Source organism: Osmerus eperlanus, chromosome 23, assembly GCF_963692335.1.
Source record: "Osmerus eperlanus chromosome 23, fOsmEpe2.1, whole genome shotgun sequence".
In the NCBI taxonomy this organism is placed as follows: Eukaryota; Metazoa; Chordata; class Actinopteri; order Osmeriformes; family Osmeridae; genus Osmerus; species Osmerus eperlanus.
The window spans coordinates 12,254,755-12,271,367 of NC_085040.1; the positions used below are offsets into that span (position 1 = coordinate 12,254,755).

The 16,613-nt window shown below is 41.2% G+C and overlaps 4 non-coding genes across 4 annotated transcripts; 2 read left to right on the top strand and 2 right to left on the bottom strand.

Annotated features, from left to right (window-relative positions):
- Nucleotides 1–1,708: 1,708 nt before the first annotated feature.
- trnav-cac (transfer RNA valine (anticodon CAC)) lies at nt 1,709–1,781 on the bottom strand. The gene has a single exon. It is a non-coding gene; the product is annotated as a tRNA-Val (tRNA).
- Nucleotides 1,782–2,856: 1,075 nt separating this feature from the next.
- On the bottom strand, nt 2,857–2,929 carry trnav-cac (transfer RNA valine (anticodon CAC)). Its single transcript has one exon. It is a non-coding gene; the product is annotated as a tRNA-Val (tRNA).
- An 8,960-nt stretch (nt 2,930–11,889) lies between these two features.
- trnan-guu (transfer RNA asparagine (anticodon GUU)) lies at nt 11,890–11,971 on the top strand. The gene has a single exon. It is a non-coding gene; the product is annotated as a tRNA-Asn (tRNA).
- Nucleotides 11,972–12,197: 226 nt separating this feature from the next.
- trnas-gcu (transfer RNA serine (anticodon GCU)) lies at nt 12,198–12,279 on the top strand. The gene has a single exon. It is a non-coding gene; the product is annotated as a tRNA-Ser (tRNA).
- The last annotated feature ends 4,334 nt before the right edge of the window (nt 12,280–16,613 follow it).

A 16,613-nucleotide genomic window follows, 5' to 3' on the forward strand; every position in this document is an offset into this window, starting at 1 on the left:
CAAAGGGTGTATGTTGAACGTACCAAGCCACTGGAGCAATACACCACTGAGGAGCTGTATGTCCGGTTTCGCTTTGGGAAGGCTGATATAGAGTACCTTGTGAACCTTCTCAGGCCAAAACTTCAACACAGAACCCAAAGGAGTCACGGTCTGTCTGTGGAAGACCAGATCCTCATTGCTCTCCGATTTTATGCATGTGGGACTTTCTATCAAAATGTTGGTGACTATATGGGAGTGGTGAAATCAGCTGTGTGTGATGTGGTGAGAGATGTGTCAATCGCACTGGCCAGCCTGGTCAATGAATTTGTTTCTTTTCCAAAGGACAACCAGATTGCCCAGGCCAAGCGCAGCTTTTTTCTTTTGGGGAATATGCCCAATACTATTGGAGCAATCGACTGCACACATCTGCATATACAAGCACCTCACGAGAATGAATGGGAGTTAATAAACAGAAAGGGGAGGCACAGCATCAATGTCCAAATTGTGTGTGATGCTGACCTCATCATCACCAACTGCGTTGTCAAGTGGCCTGGGTCTGTCCATGATGCACGCATCCTGAGGGAAAGCGCTCTATATAGAGACCTCCAAACCAACCGACCGGATGGCATAATATTAGGAGACAGTGCCTACCCACTCCTACCATGGCTGATGACTCCTTTTCTAACAGCAAATACACCGGCGCAGGCACGCTTCAACACTGCTCATTGCAGAGCAAGATGTGCAATTGAGCGTTTAAATGGAGTTCTTAAGAGGCGCTTTGCATGCCTTAACTACCTGAGAGCGGAACCACGGAAAGCATGCAACATAACCCTTGCCTGTATTGTCCTGCACAACATCGCTACTAAGCGCAATGTCCCTCTCTGTGCTGACAATAAAGCACCTGAGCCCCTTGGAGACCCTAACCAACCTCCTGCATTCTGCCAGAACGAGCAAACAGGACGTGCAACAAGGGACGCAATAGTTAGACACTATTTCTGATTTGGATTTGTTTGGGATTTAAAAAATCAGTGATTGCCATTCTTTGCATTTATTTGGTTATTCTGTAATCATTGCATGCATCACTAATAAATATTCTAAAAACAAAAATATTTTCGATTGCGATGAATATATATATGTCAATTAGTGACAGAATAAAATGTATTGTTTTTGGTCAATTTTTACAGCTGTTTGGGGGATTATTTTATGAGGCCAAACTCTTTCTACTTTGCTGTAGGCCTATACTGAAAGGCTGAATACCTTAAAGCCTACCTAATCACTGTAGCCTGACGGATGTACAAATAAAATTAAAACCTTATGAATAAATAGGATATCTTGTCAGATACTGCATGATCCAAATATAGTATTATTTGATACATTTTAAAAGTTTTCATTACATTTTGGGCATGAAATCCACGCTGAATCCACCCTTCTGATGGGATCAGTTTAATCCAGATTTTTTGGATCAAAGTGATCCAAATCCTACAAAAAAGTTCAGAAAAACCCAAACTAAAGGTTTGATCCGGATCAAAACCAAGATTGGATTACGTGATCTAATCCGATTATGTAATCCGTTTTTTCTTTTGAAAAACCCATTTTCAAGATTTGATCCAATCCGTTATCCAAAATCCTAGTGGATTACTTTTGAAAAACGGGGCCAAGGGTACTCCAACAAACTCGTAACTGTCGACAATACATCAATTATTTACGAGACTGCTGATAAAAGGGGACGTGTTTCCGCCCGGTGTCGAACCGGGGACCTTTCGCATGTGAGGCGAACGTGATAACCACTACACTACGGAAACTTCTTCCTAGCCAACAACAGAATCTCACTGCACACCCACACACAAACAAACAAGGACACAGAGCGAGGACACGCCTTTATCATGTCAAATGGGCATTTGGGCTTATGAACCAGTTGATATGGTTCTTCAACAAGCCAGCGGGCACTGAGACGGTCTAAGGCAGTGGTTCTCAACCCTTGTCCTCAGGCCAGCATGCTTTAGATCAGTGGTTCTTAACCCTGTCCTGCATGTTTTTAGAGGTTTCTTGGCTCCAACACACCTGATTCAAATGCATGTTCGTTACCAGGCTTCTAGAGAGCTACATAACGACCCACTTATTTGAATTGGGTGTGTTGGAGCAGGGAAACATCTCAAACATGCAGGGCAGGGCAGGTGGGACCAGGATCGCGAACGACTGGTCTGAAGGTCTCAGAAGTAACAAAGGTCCTTGGCCCATGACATTCATGATAATCTTGCTGAACGGGATTCTACCGACTGGTAGAAACAACGGAACGGCTTAAAAGGCGAATCCGCACAAGTGGCACCAGGGTAGCTGACTTCCCATTTCAAAGAATGACATTTCAACTCCACTGAATCATGGGACTTCTTGGGACATTGGGACTACATGGGACATTAACTACTCTCGAGAGGATAGCCATTGGACGAAAACCGAGGAAAGATGCAGAAGTTTCCACCCAGTCTCGAACCGGGGACCTTTCGCGTGTTAAGCGAACGTGATAACCGCTACACTGCGGAAACTGCCAACTCCTGAAAGACAGAAGCCCAGTGCACACACAAACACGCAAGTAACAAGGAAACAGAACAAGGACACACATTTAAAATCTTGACATGGGCATTTCGGCTCATGAACTAGTTGATACTCTTCTTCAGCAAGCTAGCAACAAATGAGATTGTCCAAAGCAACCTTTCCCAATCCTGGACCTCAGGTTTCCCTGCTCTGCATGCGTTAGACCTGATTGGACCCTTACCAAGCTCTACAGAAAACGACGGAGCATGTGGCACCAGGGTACTCCAACAAACTCGTAACTGTCGACAATACATCAATTATTTACGAGACTGCTGATAAAAGGGGACGTGTTTCCGCCCGGTGTCGAACCGGGGACCTTTTGCATGTGAGGCGAACGTGATAACCACTACACTACGGAAACTTCTTCATAGCCAACAACAGAATCTTACTGCACACCCACACACAAACAAACAAGGACACAGAACGAGGACACACCTTTATCATGTCAAATGGGCATTTGGGCTTATGAACCAGTTGATATGGTTCTTCAACAAGCCAGCGGGCACTGAGACGGTCTAAGGCAGTGGTTCTCAACCCTTGTCCTCAGGCCAGCATGCTTTAGATCAGTGGTTCTTAACCCTGTCCTGCATGTTTTTAGAGGTTTCTTGGCTCCAACACACCTGATTCAAATGCATGTTTGTTACCAGGCTTCTAGATAACTATACCTACCCCTTGTGCTACCTTCGGGTCATTGTGACCCATCGTCGTGTTGCGATAACTATACCTACCCCTTGTGCTACCTTCGGGTCATTGTGACCCACCGTCGTGTAGCGATACTTTTACCTAATAAAAAAAAAAAATATATAATTTTTGTATTAACCCTGTCACCGCCGTGTCGGTGCGACTCTTCCTAATACAAAAACGTAGATACGTAGGGGAGGGGTATATCACATAATATCAACAGTTAAAACTAGGAGGAACACTCGCGCTGCCCTCAGGTCATTGTGACCCACCGCAGTGTCTGCGTTAGGTTATTTTGTGTGTGTAAGGGGCTGGGGGTGTGGGGGATGGGAAGGGCGATGGTTTATTGTGGTGTCTATCATGTGTTTATTGGGATTGGGGTTTGTGCGGTCAGTGTCGGTTGGGTGAGTGGGGTCTAGGCCCCACGCCTTTCTTGTGTTGTGTCCGTTGTGAATAAAACCTTTAAAACTAAAAAAAGTCTGCGTTGTCAAAGTGTATATATCACGTTATATCACTAGTTAACACTAGGTGGAGCTGTCTCCGGGTCATTGTGACCCAGCGCAGTGTCTGCGTTGTCAATTATGAACCCGCCGCCCACCCCAGAAGTTTATATATCAGGTTATATCACTAGTTAACACTAGGTGGAGCTGTCCGCGGGTCGTTGTGACCCACCGCAGTGTCTGCGTTGTCAATTACGGCGGTCGAATTAGGTAGGCGTCATTGGGCTCTCTCACCTTGACAAGGTTAGATCCACGCCTCCAACATCTCTCCTGAGTCTAATGACGCCTTTACGATTCGACAATCAGCGACCCCTCTCGGCGGTAGAATGAGTGTGACGTCTGGCTTCAGAGAAACCGCGGTCGGACCCGTCTGCCAAGCGTCCGTGCGGAGGCCCTCGGAATCAGACGGGCCACGTTGACCTAGATTAAATTGATAAGGTCGGAACGGCGGCATACAAATGAAAACCGCGGTCGGACCCGTCTGCCAAGCGGCCGTGCGGCGGCCCTCGAAATGAGACGGGCAACGTTGACCTATATTAAATTGATAAGGTCGCAACGAAGGGAGACAAATGAAATCGACGCGTCTCTCCGACCTCGTCTCGTCCACTTTATTTTAGGTCCAACCGCGCGCGTGCGGCCTTTTACGATTCGACGATTGGCGATCCCTCTCAGCGGGAGAATTGGCCAGGCGTCAGAGAAAACCGCGGTCGGACCCTTCTGCCAAGTTGCAGGTCTGTGTGGCGTGTGCTCATGAGTAAAACACGGAATGTGTGTTAGTAGCACTTGCCTACAGCTTACGTGATTGCATGGACAAATTATTCTAAGGACGCCTCCCTAATTCGACCGCCAAAGAGCGATCAAGAATCGTCGAATCGTAAAGGCCGTCTTTGAAATGTTGGCCTGCGACGACCCCTCTCGGCCGTGGGCTCGGCGAAGAGGTCCAGCTGCGGTTTCATTTGTCTCCCGCCGTTCCGACCTTATCAATTTATCTATGTCACCTGAAATAATTCGATGGTAATTAAAATCATAACAACTAGTTGAATTAAATGGTGCTGGCATAATCAGTGGAACATCCTTAAGTGGCTGGCAATACACACATGGTGGGTGTTCTTCGCCTAAAACTTGTTTTACTGAATATGTTGCTAACTTATACCAAGAATTAAACTCCATCTCTGATTCCATTTCATCTACAACCTCTCTCTCATCACTTTTCAACATCTGGAACGTTGCAGGTGAAACAGTTGAAGTCATTGGATCTATTGTCATAGTATCATCAGAATTATGCATACTTTTATTAAAATACAAAAGCGAAAATACAATAAGAGCAATAAGAAATGCTATTCCCAAGACAAAACCCACTGCACCCCGTATACCACAAAGTCCAGGTTGTCGGAACTGATGCCATGGTCGTGCATCCGTAGTGGCCATCTTCAGTTGAATGTAGGCAAACTTCTGTCAGGTGGTGTAGTCTAGTCGAATCGATTGCAAATGACGATCAAATTGGGGCAACTTTCAACGACACTGCACTTTGCGCACAGCTCGGAAATTTCCTTGGTACTACGCAGAACGCGTATCCAATGCTTCCGTCTCCAGACAAGGTGCACGCTTGCAATGGTTAGCGTGTATCCACATTGCTCTCCCCTCGATCTTAACCGCCGAATTGGTCGTCAGGAGAATCTGGTATGGCCCCGTCCACCTTGGGTTTTACCAGGCGTTTCAGGTCCTTCACCACGATCCAGTCATCTGGTATCAAATCATGCAGCGGTCCAGTCATAGGAATAGCCTCCTTCACCTGCCTGTGAATCTCACACAAAATAGACTCCAAAAAGGTTGCACAGTGATAAACAAGCACATTCTCACAGAGGTCAGTTAAAGGTAACTGACTTCTTGTCGTCTGACTTAGTCTTCAAAGTTCTGTTCTCTCATTCAACTGAAGTGATTAACACAATGTTGAATCCTATCAACACCAAAATAACTTCCATAAACAAGTGTGACCCATTATCATTACATAACCTCAAAGAAAAATCCCATCGAAGAATAATCTAAATTAACAAAAGCTTGATCACTGAGCCCCTGAGAAGTCTAAAACTTCTTCCCATCAACAATCATTAAACAGTATCACTTCTCCAAAAATTGAACTCTACAAAATCCATCTATCAATACCCAAATGGTTTCTCTAACCTTAACTGTGAAGCTTATCGTGTTTAAATTCCTTTTCTCATAATACTTGTCCCACATATGAAGTATTAACAAAATGACTATGCATCCATTACAAATCCTCTTGTATGCTAAAATAATGCATTCTTCTTGATATCACACAAACTGTAGAGGCATGATCTTTCCATGTGTTAACTTAGCAAAATCTCAAGATAAATGTTTTATGCAGACCATACAACCTCCATTTTTTATTCTCATATCCTTCCTTTTTCCAAAACGCATTTTCTTGTGGATTTGTCCAAGTTCGAATCTCCATTCCACCATTCCTTTCTCCACCTGTCCGCTGTATTCTGTAATTCTTATCAAATATACTCAAACAAAACAAAATTCTCACTCTGGGTTAAATACAGTCCAATATTTTCAACTCAGCAATATCATATCAAACCCTCACAATCCTATCACAAATCCAAACTACTGAAGCTAAATTCATAAAACCATAAAACCCCCATAGTCACTCTCTGTTTGGATCAGTCAGTCATCAGTCAGTCATAAATTCCTAAACGTCATCTCTTCCTCTCTAAGAAGCCTGCGCTTCCCTTAAAGAACCTGTAACAAATGTTGTATCAAGGTCACACAACAATTTTCCTCAAAAGAGTCCTGTAAGCCCAAATTTGTCAAGTTAGGCTCATCCGGACATAGCAACATCATCTCATCACTTCCTGTAAACATATCAACATCAAAAACATATTCTAGTTAGTTCATCAATGCATTCAGGCAATCTAGAAACTGCTCCACCTAGTATCAGCACTAGCATTTTCCCTGTGGAATAATCATAATTGTTAGAGTGAATTCCACATTTGCATACAGCAAGTTGTGTCCCAGATCAAACTAAGAAACTTCCTGTTTCCATACCTTTCCCAAAATCATATGTAACACCAATGATGTATTTAACTATCAGTACATATTTTAACTCTTTTCCCTTTTATGAATTAACAAGCTTACACTGAAGCAACCAACCTTTGAACCAATTTGTATAAAATAAAACTATTTTTTAGAAAACAGCCAAATTACGAATAACCTCAACTTTTAGTCTCTTATTATCTTTTCTTCAAAAACCTTTAGGAACAGTTCAAATGAATACCTTTAAATTTCAGATTCCCTTTTAATTTTTTTTCTGTATTTAAATTCACCAAATCAAATCTCTCTTTTTCCAAGACATGTAGAAAACCAGCATCACTACCCTAAACCAGAATTTAATCTGTATGATTCCAAAATAAAACATAGACCATAAAATGTTCTTAATGTAACCATTAGCCAAACTTATACCCCATCTATATTTCTATATAGGTTAGATAGGTAGAACTTCATAACTTGCTTTGGCTGCAGTCCAGAACAAGCTACTTAGCACAACCATCACACCACAATTTATCAGACTTAATGAGTCTTCCCAAATTATTTCAAAACCAAGTTATCATAACCCTCTTTATGAATACCGCTTTTATTGCCAAAACTGGCCTTTTACCAATTATCCTACCCAAACACTAAATTTCCAGCGCGTTATTCAATAACGAATCAAGCTCATAATATAGAACATCGGTCTGTACATAATTTCCAAATCAAGAGTATGGCAACTCACACTATTTTCTTAAGTTCGACAAAGAAACAGAAACACACATCTGTTTTCCCAACCAATATACTTCTCAATTCAACGTCAAATTCTCAATAAAATGAGTGAATTTTTTTTTTTTTTTTTGCACTCATGTGTGGGCACTGCACGCAGAATGAGCTTCACCGAAAAAATCAACTTCCGCTAGGCTCAAGCGCATGCGCCTCTTTTCAAGTGGAGAATTCAGTCAAAGAATTAACATTAGCATTACGGTTAACACAGAGTTGTAAAACAATATAACAAGTCAATCGTCTCTCTTCTACCAACAGTGTCATAACCGATAAACATTGTACGTCACCAGTTCGGAACTCAACTTCCGGTCACGAACCCCTCTGATTTGAGAGTTCGCTCACAATTTCCAAAAAAAAAACTTTCAACAGTGATGACACATCTCCGGACATTCACGTACATTTTGCTCAAATTCCCACAGTTAAAGCACGCATTTTGGATTGACCATACCTAGCAATTCGTGTTGGCCTACATGTTTTCAACAGCATGTCAACACGCTCTGCATCAGCTTTGACCATAGCCCACAACACGCTTATTCCAAACACAACAGGGACTCAAACCCTTTGTTCCGGAGAGGACTTTAACCTTTCCTTCTTAAAAACACAATGGCAATTGCAAGTCAAGGCACAAGCTTCAATCTTTGCGGGAATCCAAAGCAAATCTATAAAAAACATTCCAGGATCCTACTTTCTTGACTTTTCCTAGATATAACCGGCTGTCAGAAGAAATGGCAAATGTCTGACCTCTTCGTATTCTGTTCTCGCATTCCCGCAAACCCTCATGCGCCCGCGCATCCTGCCGCAACACCCCTGGCTGCGGATGAGGCGAAATTTGTTTGCGGAACAGCCAGAAAATCTCAATCGTGAATCTGTGGGGAAATAGATGAAAAATTCCCCACACTATTCTGTCCTAATATTTCTTTATCCCTCTACCTATCTCCATCCAATCAGAAAAAAAAACTCTCCAATCAGGCTAAAATCTATTCTTTTCTCCACTTCAAAAAAAATTGTGTATCTATTTCTCTCCACGAACCCATTTCGCAATACAATAAGGTCCTTAAAACAAAACGACTCCACACTCGAAAATCCACATTTATCAATCCATATTTGCATTTGCAATAAACTATCGTTACCATACTTTTGCTTCATGTAATCGATGTTTGGACAGGTCAATTCTGCCTCCAGACCATTCATTTTCAGAATTACAATCCATAAACGATAACCAACGACGGAAAATAAAGACACAATTACTCCTTTTCGTTTCTAAAAACTATTAAATTCCGACTTCCCAACTTTCAAGGAAAATAACTGCACAATCTTAAAATTACAAATATTCAAACCGAAAAAATAATTAAAATTTCGAAAAGTAATTAAAATTTTGATTTTTGTAATTTGTATATAGCTTGAATAATAGACACCATTAGTTAGTCATACTTCTTTTAACCTCAAAAAACATATAAAACAAAAATGAACACAAAACTCAAACCTTTGTTTTGAAAATCCCTCAGGATACATCCTATCTTTTTTGTTCTCCACCTTCAGGGACTCAAACCCTTTGTAAACACTCACTCACACAGCTGATTTCCTCACAAGTATACTTTTCTCTCGGAACTTAGAATCACGTTTAGGCCGTTAATAAATAAGAACTGCACCAATGCCAATACAATTTCTCAAACTATCACTAACCCAACATATTCTAATCCTTAGGGTCTCAAAAAGACACATAACACGATATAACATGTGAATTTATCTCCTTCTATGTGTTTGTTCGTCAACAACACTACCTCTGTGTGTGTCCGTCGACACACTTCTGCAGACATTTATTTTACGACTTTCACGTAAAAGGTAGGTTCAACAACCTTACCTTATTAATTCGTACGACTTTACACGTACAGGACAGTTTTACCTCTGCCCAATTACTTACTTAACCGAATTATTGACAATAGCCTAAAAAAAACACACACATTTAGACAATTCAATATCACACAGTAACCAAAAGAATATCTCACCGGTTCTTTTGAAGACCCCGCGTCAGCCACAAAACGTCCAACGGGCGCCCCCCCTGGCCCTGCTGTCTCACGCATGGCGGAAGGAAAGGCGGCTTTTTGCCGGAAGATCAATTCGCCGAGGGGAGCCGCCTGCTGAACGCCGTAGACCAACGAGGATCCCCCTACTGGCCACCAAGTGTAATGGTAGAAATTCAAGCGGCACTGTGTAGATCTGAGTAGTCAAGAGATGTGGGTTTATTACAATTTATTTTGCTTATACAGATCATGATTTAACAAAGTACTTTGTGATCAGTCATAACAAAGGAGGTGCTAGCCACAGGTCGTTCGCCAGAGTGATCCAGAACAACCCTAAAACCCTGCCTTATATAAACTTTAGATCAAATGGTTTTTCTGAACTCTGTGATTGGTCAGCACTGCTCAGTGACAGTTAAGACAATATAACCCCCCAGGTCAAGTGACCAAAGTCTTTTGATGTCACAGCTCTTTCTCTAAATGAGGACAGTAAAGATACCCTTAATGAAACACAAACAGGACACAGGACACAATCTCCTCGGCCAAAAGGTCAGGGCTGCTAGATCAACTGACCCATCTCCCTTTAGGCCACAGAACTCAAACATCCCCCAACCTCCGTGCCACTAGCTTCTCAATCAGGCATCATAACCCAACACCATAAATACCTTAAGACCAACTGCAACATCCATTTGTTTAAACACAACCTCAGTCTATTAAAAATACATTCTTAGTAACTATATCAAAAAATGCCATCACAATAGCTAGGCTAACTATAGCTTTACTGCAAGGCAGCTGCAGAAACGCCACAAGCAAAGAGGCCAGGGTGATAACTATTTATTCATTTTACTTTGTTATATGACACACAATTGTGATGTGTAATGTACAATATAAGATGATATTATTAAGGAAGTACATCTACTTTCGGAAACAGTAGTCTACTATTTCACTGAAGTATTAGCATCATGACATTAGCCTGTGTTGCCCGGGCAACACATACTACGGTGGTCTATGATGTATCTGTTTTCAATCGTTAAAATAAACATTCCTCACATATACATTTTCGTTGTAGGATTTATTATGACATTAGATTACAAGTAAACGATTTGTGGGTGAAATTATCATTACCTGTGGTTTCAATCCAGTGTATCACTGCAACGCTGTAGCCTACGCGAGACACTACAAAAACATCTACACAGCTGTTTAGGAAGTCAAACGGCGACAGAACATGTTCGGCACTCCCCTTACTTAAATCAAAAGTCTATCTAACTACTAACCTGAACTTCATTGCCACAGCCTAAACTTTGTCAATCTGTTCATGAAAATAATTAACCGTACAACGGAACCTAAACCGTACAACGGAACGTTAAATCCAATTCAACCAACACAATCGCTACCAAGACGAACACAGCAGTAGTAGTAGGGAGGACAAACGTTCTGCTCTCAATGTAATCACAACGGAGTTCCAAGCGTCAACAAATGCAAAACTGAACTTATTGCTCATTTAACATTGTGATAAAAAATACAATTGTGATATTTAATGTACAATACGATGTACGCTGATATTATTAGTACGTTTACTTTAGAAAACAGTAGTCAATTTTCGCTTGTTCACTGAGGCGTTAGCATAATTAGCCTCTGTTGAACGATATATACGATAGCGGTCTGTGATACATCCGTTTTCAATCGTTAAAATAATAAACATGCCTCACATAACGATGAACGTTTTATGATTTATTATGACATTATATTACTAGTAAACAATTCATGGGTACAATTGTCTTTATATACCTGTAGTTTTAAACCAGTGTAGCCCACTGTAATGCTGTACGCGACGCGGTTTAGAATTCTACTGCTGTTTAGGAGCCAAACGGCGACAGTAAAATCTCGGCACTCCCCTTACAAAAATAAAAATTCCCAGATGAGTTTTTCAATTGGTGAATCAACCTTTCACTCAAATTAGAGCCAATCGCTGTGTGATTACCATCCCGTATGTGGCACAGAGGTTTTCCCATTTTAAGAGGTCTGTAATTGGCTGAGAGTACTAACCTGAACTTCAATGCCACAGCCTCAATTTGATGTCATTCTGTTCGTGAAGGTCTCCTCTACAGGACTGTGAAACTGCTCCTATTTAGTGCCCCCCTCCACCACTGCCTTTCCAGCAACTCTTTGATTCCTTCCTCAGCTCCTGACTGTATTCCTTTTCACAATTGTGCCTGTCGTCACCTGCTTTTCTCCATGTTTTGTGAAATGGAAGGTTCTATCACCACCGTGGGCCCAGTGCTGTAAATGACGAGGTGGCCGAGTGGTTAAGGCGATGGACTGTTAATCCATTGTGCTCTGCTCGCGTGAGTTCGAATCTCATCCTCGTCGGCAAGTTATCTTTATGACATGTCCACCTTTGTCAATTGAAATTCTTCTGTCCCTTACTGCTCCTATTTAGTGCCCCCCTCCACCACTGCCTTTCCAGCAACTCTTTGATTCCTTCCTCAGCTCCTGACTATATTCCTTTTCACAATTGTGCCTGTCGTCACCTGCTTTTCTCCATGTTTTGTGAAATGGAAGGTTCTTTCACCACCGTGGGCCCAGTGCTGTAAATGACGAGGTGGCCGAGTGGTTAAGGCGATGGACTGCTAATCCATTGTGCTCTGCATGCGTGAGTTCAAATCTCATCCTCGTCGGCAAGTTATCGTCATGACATGTCCACCTTTGTCAATTGAAATTCTTCTGTCCCTTACTAATCCTATTTAGTGCCCCTCTCCACCACTGCCTTTCCAGCAACTCTTTGATTCCTTCCTCAGCTCCTGACTATATTCCTTTTCACAATTGTGCCTGTCGTCACCTGCTTTTCTCCATGTTTTGTGAAATGGAAGGTTCTTTCACCACCGTGGGCCCAGTGCTGTAAATGACGAGGAGGCCGAGTGGTTAAGGCGATGGACTGCTAATCCATTGTGCTCTGCATGCGTGAGTTCAAATCTCATCCTCGTCGGCAAGTTATCGTCATGACATGTCCACCTTTGTTTCAGCCTAAACCATACAACGGCACGTTAAATCCAATTCAACCAACACAATTGCTACCAAGACAAACACAGCAGTAGTCTAGTACTGTAACGTAGTAGTACAATTTACCGGGGCAGCTTCTCGCATTTTGCGTTGTTACTGACGCTTATTATGAACTTGCGATTTTCCACTAAATAAATGTCAAGCTTATTTATGTTTTGGGGGGCATATTTTCAGTTAGCAGATGGTACTGTTTGAATCGCAATTCCATCTTCTAATCTACAGTACTGCCGGTAACGTCGTAGAATAATCTTCAAAGGGGGTTCTTTATTCATGAATTAATGCAATGAGTAGGCTAAATGCATGAAAATATCACGAGAAGGGAAAAACTTAAAAGGACGTTTACGTCATAGAGATTAGGTCAATTTTTACACCGGTCTGCCAAATTTATTCGTTTTGATTCAACGATGAGGATGCCTTTTGCAGGGGAAATGAGAAGATCTATTTCATTCTACACTTCACTCGTATTTTCAGTTGTAAATGAGCAGCAAAAAAAAATGCTTTTAAATCTATGTAATCTTTATAAATAATAAGTATGCATTTTTATATAAAATATACAGAAATATCAGTTTTAAAAATGTCATTCAAAAACGGACCCCTGTGCAACCGACGCAAGCAAGCACAAACTACAATTTCCCCAGAAATTGTACCCTCTCTAGTTAACTTTAGTTTATTACATACTGTAATCTGCAATGTATATTTCATAAAGTAACAATTTCAGCATCCCACCTGACTGGCTGCAGCAGTCCCGGTCAACATAGATAGCCTCAGGCTCAGCTTGTCCAGCATTCTCATAACGTGTGATGATTCCCTGGCACAACTCTTCCAGCCCTGCACCTTCACCTGTCGTCAGAACACTGTTCAGAACCTGGCCAAGCTCGATGTTGGACATCCATGCAGCGGAGTCCCCTATACTGCCAGCCAGCTTCTTGGTGATCTGAAAAACAAACAAAAACAGAACGTTCTAAAAAAAACTGTACAAGCTTACTAAAACTAGAGAGGGTACAATTTCTGGGGAAATTGTAGGGTGTGCTTGCTTGCGTCGGTTGGACAGGGGTCCGTTTTTTAATGACATTTTTACAACTGATATTTCTGTATTTTATATAAAAATGCATACTTATTATTTATAAATATTACATAGATTTAAAAGCATTTTTTTTTGCTGCTCATTTACAACTGAAAATACGAGTGAAGTGTAGAATGAAATGGATGTCTTCTCATTTCCCCAAGAGGCAAGAGGCAGCCTCATCGTTGAATCAAAACGAATACATTTGGCAGACCGGTTTACAAATTGACCTAATCTCTATGACTTAAACTTCCTTTTAAGTTTTTCCCTTCTCGTGATATTTTCATGCATTTAGCCTACTCATTGCATTCATTCATTAATAAAGAACCCCCTTTGAAGATTATTCTACGACGTTACCCGGCAGTAGAAGATGGAATCGCGATTCAAACAGTACCATCTGCTAACTGAAAATATGCCCCCCAAAACGTAAATAAGCTTGACATTTATTTAGTGGAAAATCGCTCATTCATAAAAAGCTCACTGGTAGCGATCATTGTCAGTAACAACGCAAAATGCGATATAGCCCTGTGTGGAGAAGCTGCCCCGGTAAATTGTACTACTACGGTACAGTATTGTGAAAAGGAATACAGTCAGGAGCTGAGGAAGGAATCAAAGAGTTGCTGGAAAGGCAGTGGTGGAGGGGGGCACTAAATAGGAGCAGTTTCACAGTCCTGTAGAGGAGACCTTCACGAACAGAATGACATCAAATTGAGGCTGTGGCATTGAAGTTCAGGTTAGTACTCTCAGCCAATTACAGACCTCTTAAAATGGGAAAACCTCTGTGCCACATACGGGATGGTAATCACACAGCGATTGGCTCTAATTTGAGTGAAAGGTTGATTCACCAATTGAAAAACTCATCTGGGAATTTTTATTTTTGTAAGGGGAGTGCCGAGATTTTACTGTCGCCGTTTGGCTCCTAAACAGCAGTAGAATTCTAAACCGCGTCGCGTACAGCATTACAGTGGGCTACACTGGTTTAAAACTACAGGTATATAAAGACAATTGTACCCATGAATTGTTTACTAGTAATATAATGTCATAATAAATCATAAAACGTTCATCGTTATGTGAGGCATGTTTATTATTTTAACGATTGAAAACGGATGTATCACAGACCGCTATCGTATATATCGTTCAACAGAGGCTAATTATGCTAACGCCTCAGTGAACAAGCGAAAATTGACTACTGTTTTCTAAAGTAAACGTACTAATAATATCAGCGTACATCGTATTGTACATTAAATATCACAATTGTATTTTTTATCACAATGTTAAATGAGCAATAAGTTCAGTTTTGCATTTGTTGACGCTTGGAACTCCGTTGTGATTACATTGAGAGCAGAACGTTTGTCCTCCCTACTACTACTGCTGTGTTCGTCTTGGTAGCGATTGCGTTGGTTGAATTGGATTTAACGTTCCGTTGTACGGTTTAGGTTCCGTTGTACGGTTAATTATTTTCATGAACAGATTGACAAAGTTTAGGCTGTGGCAATGAAGTTCAGGTTAGTAGTTAGATAGACTTTTGATTTAAGTAAGGGGAGTGCCGAACATGTTCTGTCGCCGTTTGACTTCCTAAACAGCTGTGTAAGTTAGATGTTTTTGTCGTGTGTCTCGCGTAAGCTACAGCGTTGCAGTGAGCTACACTGGTTTGAAACCACAGGTAATGGTAATTTCACCAACAAATCGTTTACTCATGTCAGAATAAATCCTACAACGAAAATGTATATGTGAGGAATGTTTATTTTAACGATTGAAAACAGATAACGCTACATCATAAACCACTGTAGTATGTGTTGCCCGGGCAACACAGGCTAATGTCATGATGCTAATACTTCAGTGACATAGTAGACTACTGTTTCCGAAAGTAGATGTACTTCCTTAATAAAATCATCTTATATTGTACATTACACGTCACAATTGTGTGTCATATCACAAAGTAAAATTAGTAAGTAGTTATCATCCTGGGCTCTTTGCTTGTGGCGTTTCTGCAGCTGCCTTGCAGTAAAGCAGTTAGCTTAGCTATCTCCCAGAAGTTAACGAGCTGCTAAACTAATGTTCTGCTAGAGGTAGTCACGCAAGTTTTCGTGACGTTAGTGACGTAAGTAGCACGAGCTGCTAAACTAATGTTCTGCTAGAGGTAGTCACGCAAGTTTTCGTGACGTTAGTGACGTAAGTAGCGTCATTGACTGTGGCTAGCAAGTTAGCCACCGTTAGCTTCACTTTTCGCCACAAAAACTTAATTTCCACTTAACCTTTTCATGTTCCTGTTAAATTTGCCTGAAAACGCCTAAACAGCATACCCAAAGTAAATTGGAAGCTGTTCTTGAACCATTTGGAGTACATGCATGTAAATGATCTCTTTTGAAAGCTGACACTCTGAAGTTATGTCCCCTGTTGTCAGGACCCCTGTCAGTCCTTCTAGTGTTGAGTAATAGAAGCTTGAACACAAGGAAAGTGAAAATTTCTATTTCCGCCTAGATTTTGTTTTGAAAACAGAGGCCTGAATAGGCCTAGAGGTGGTAGGTATTATCTGGAAGACTAAATTGGACCACAGGTTGAAGCCTTACCCAATTAAAATCAAAAGTCAAACATAATACCACAATATATTCATATTTGACACATGTTTTTATAAGAGTACATCCAGGAATTTTCTAAAAGGGTCTTTTGGAGACTCCAAAATGACCCTTTGTAACCAAGGTCAAGGTCAAATAAAAAGGTATTATTTTTCATAATTGTTATCTCTAATGAAAGGTGGTACTTAGAACTATCATATATAATAGCTAAATCCCTAATTAGTAATACTGAAACACAAAAACTGAAGCATGAACACATTGGAGTGCTTTATCTGATTCCAAGGATTGGCGCACAAAGAACACTGATTCTGTC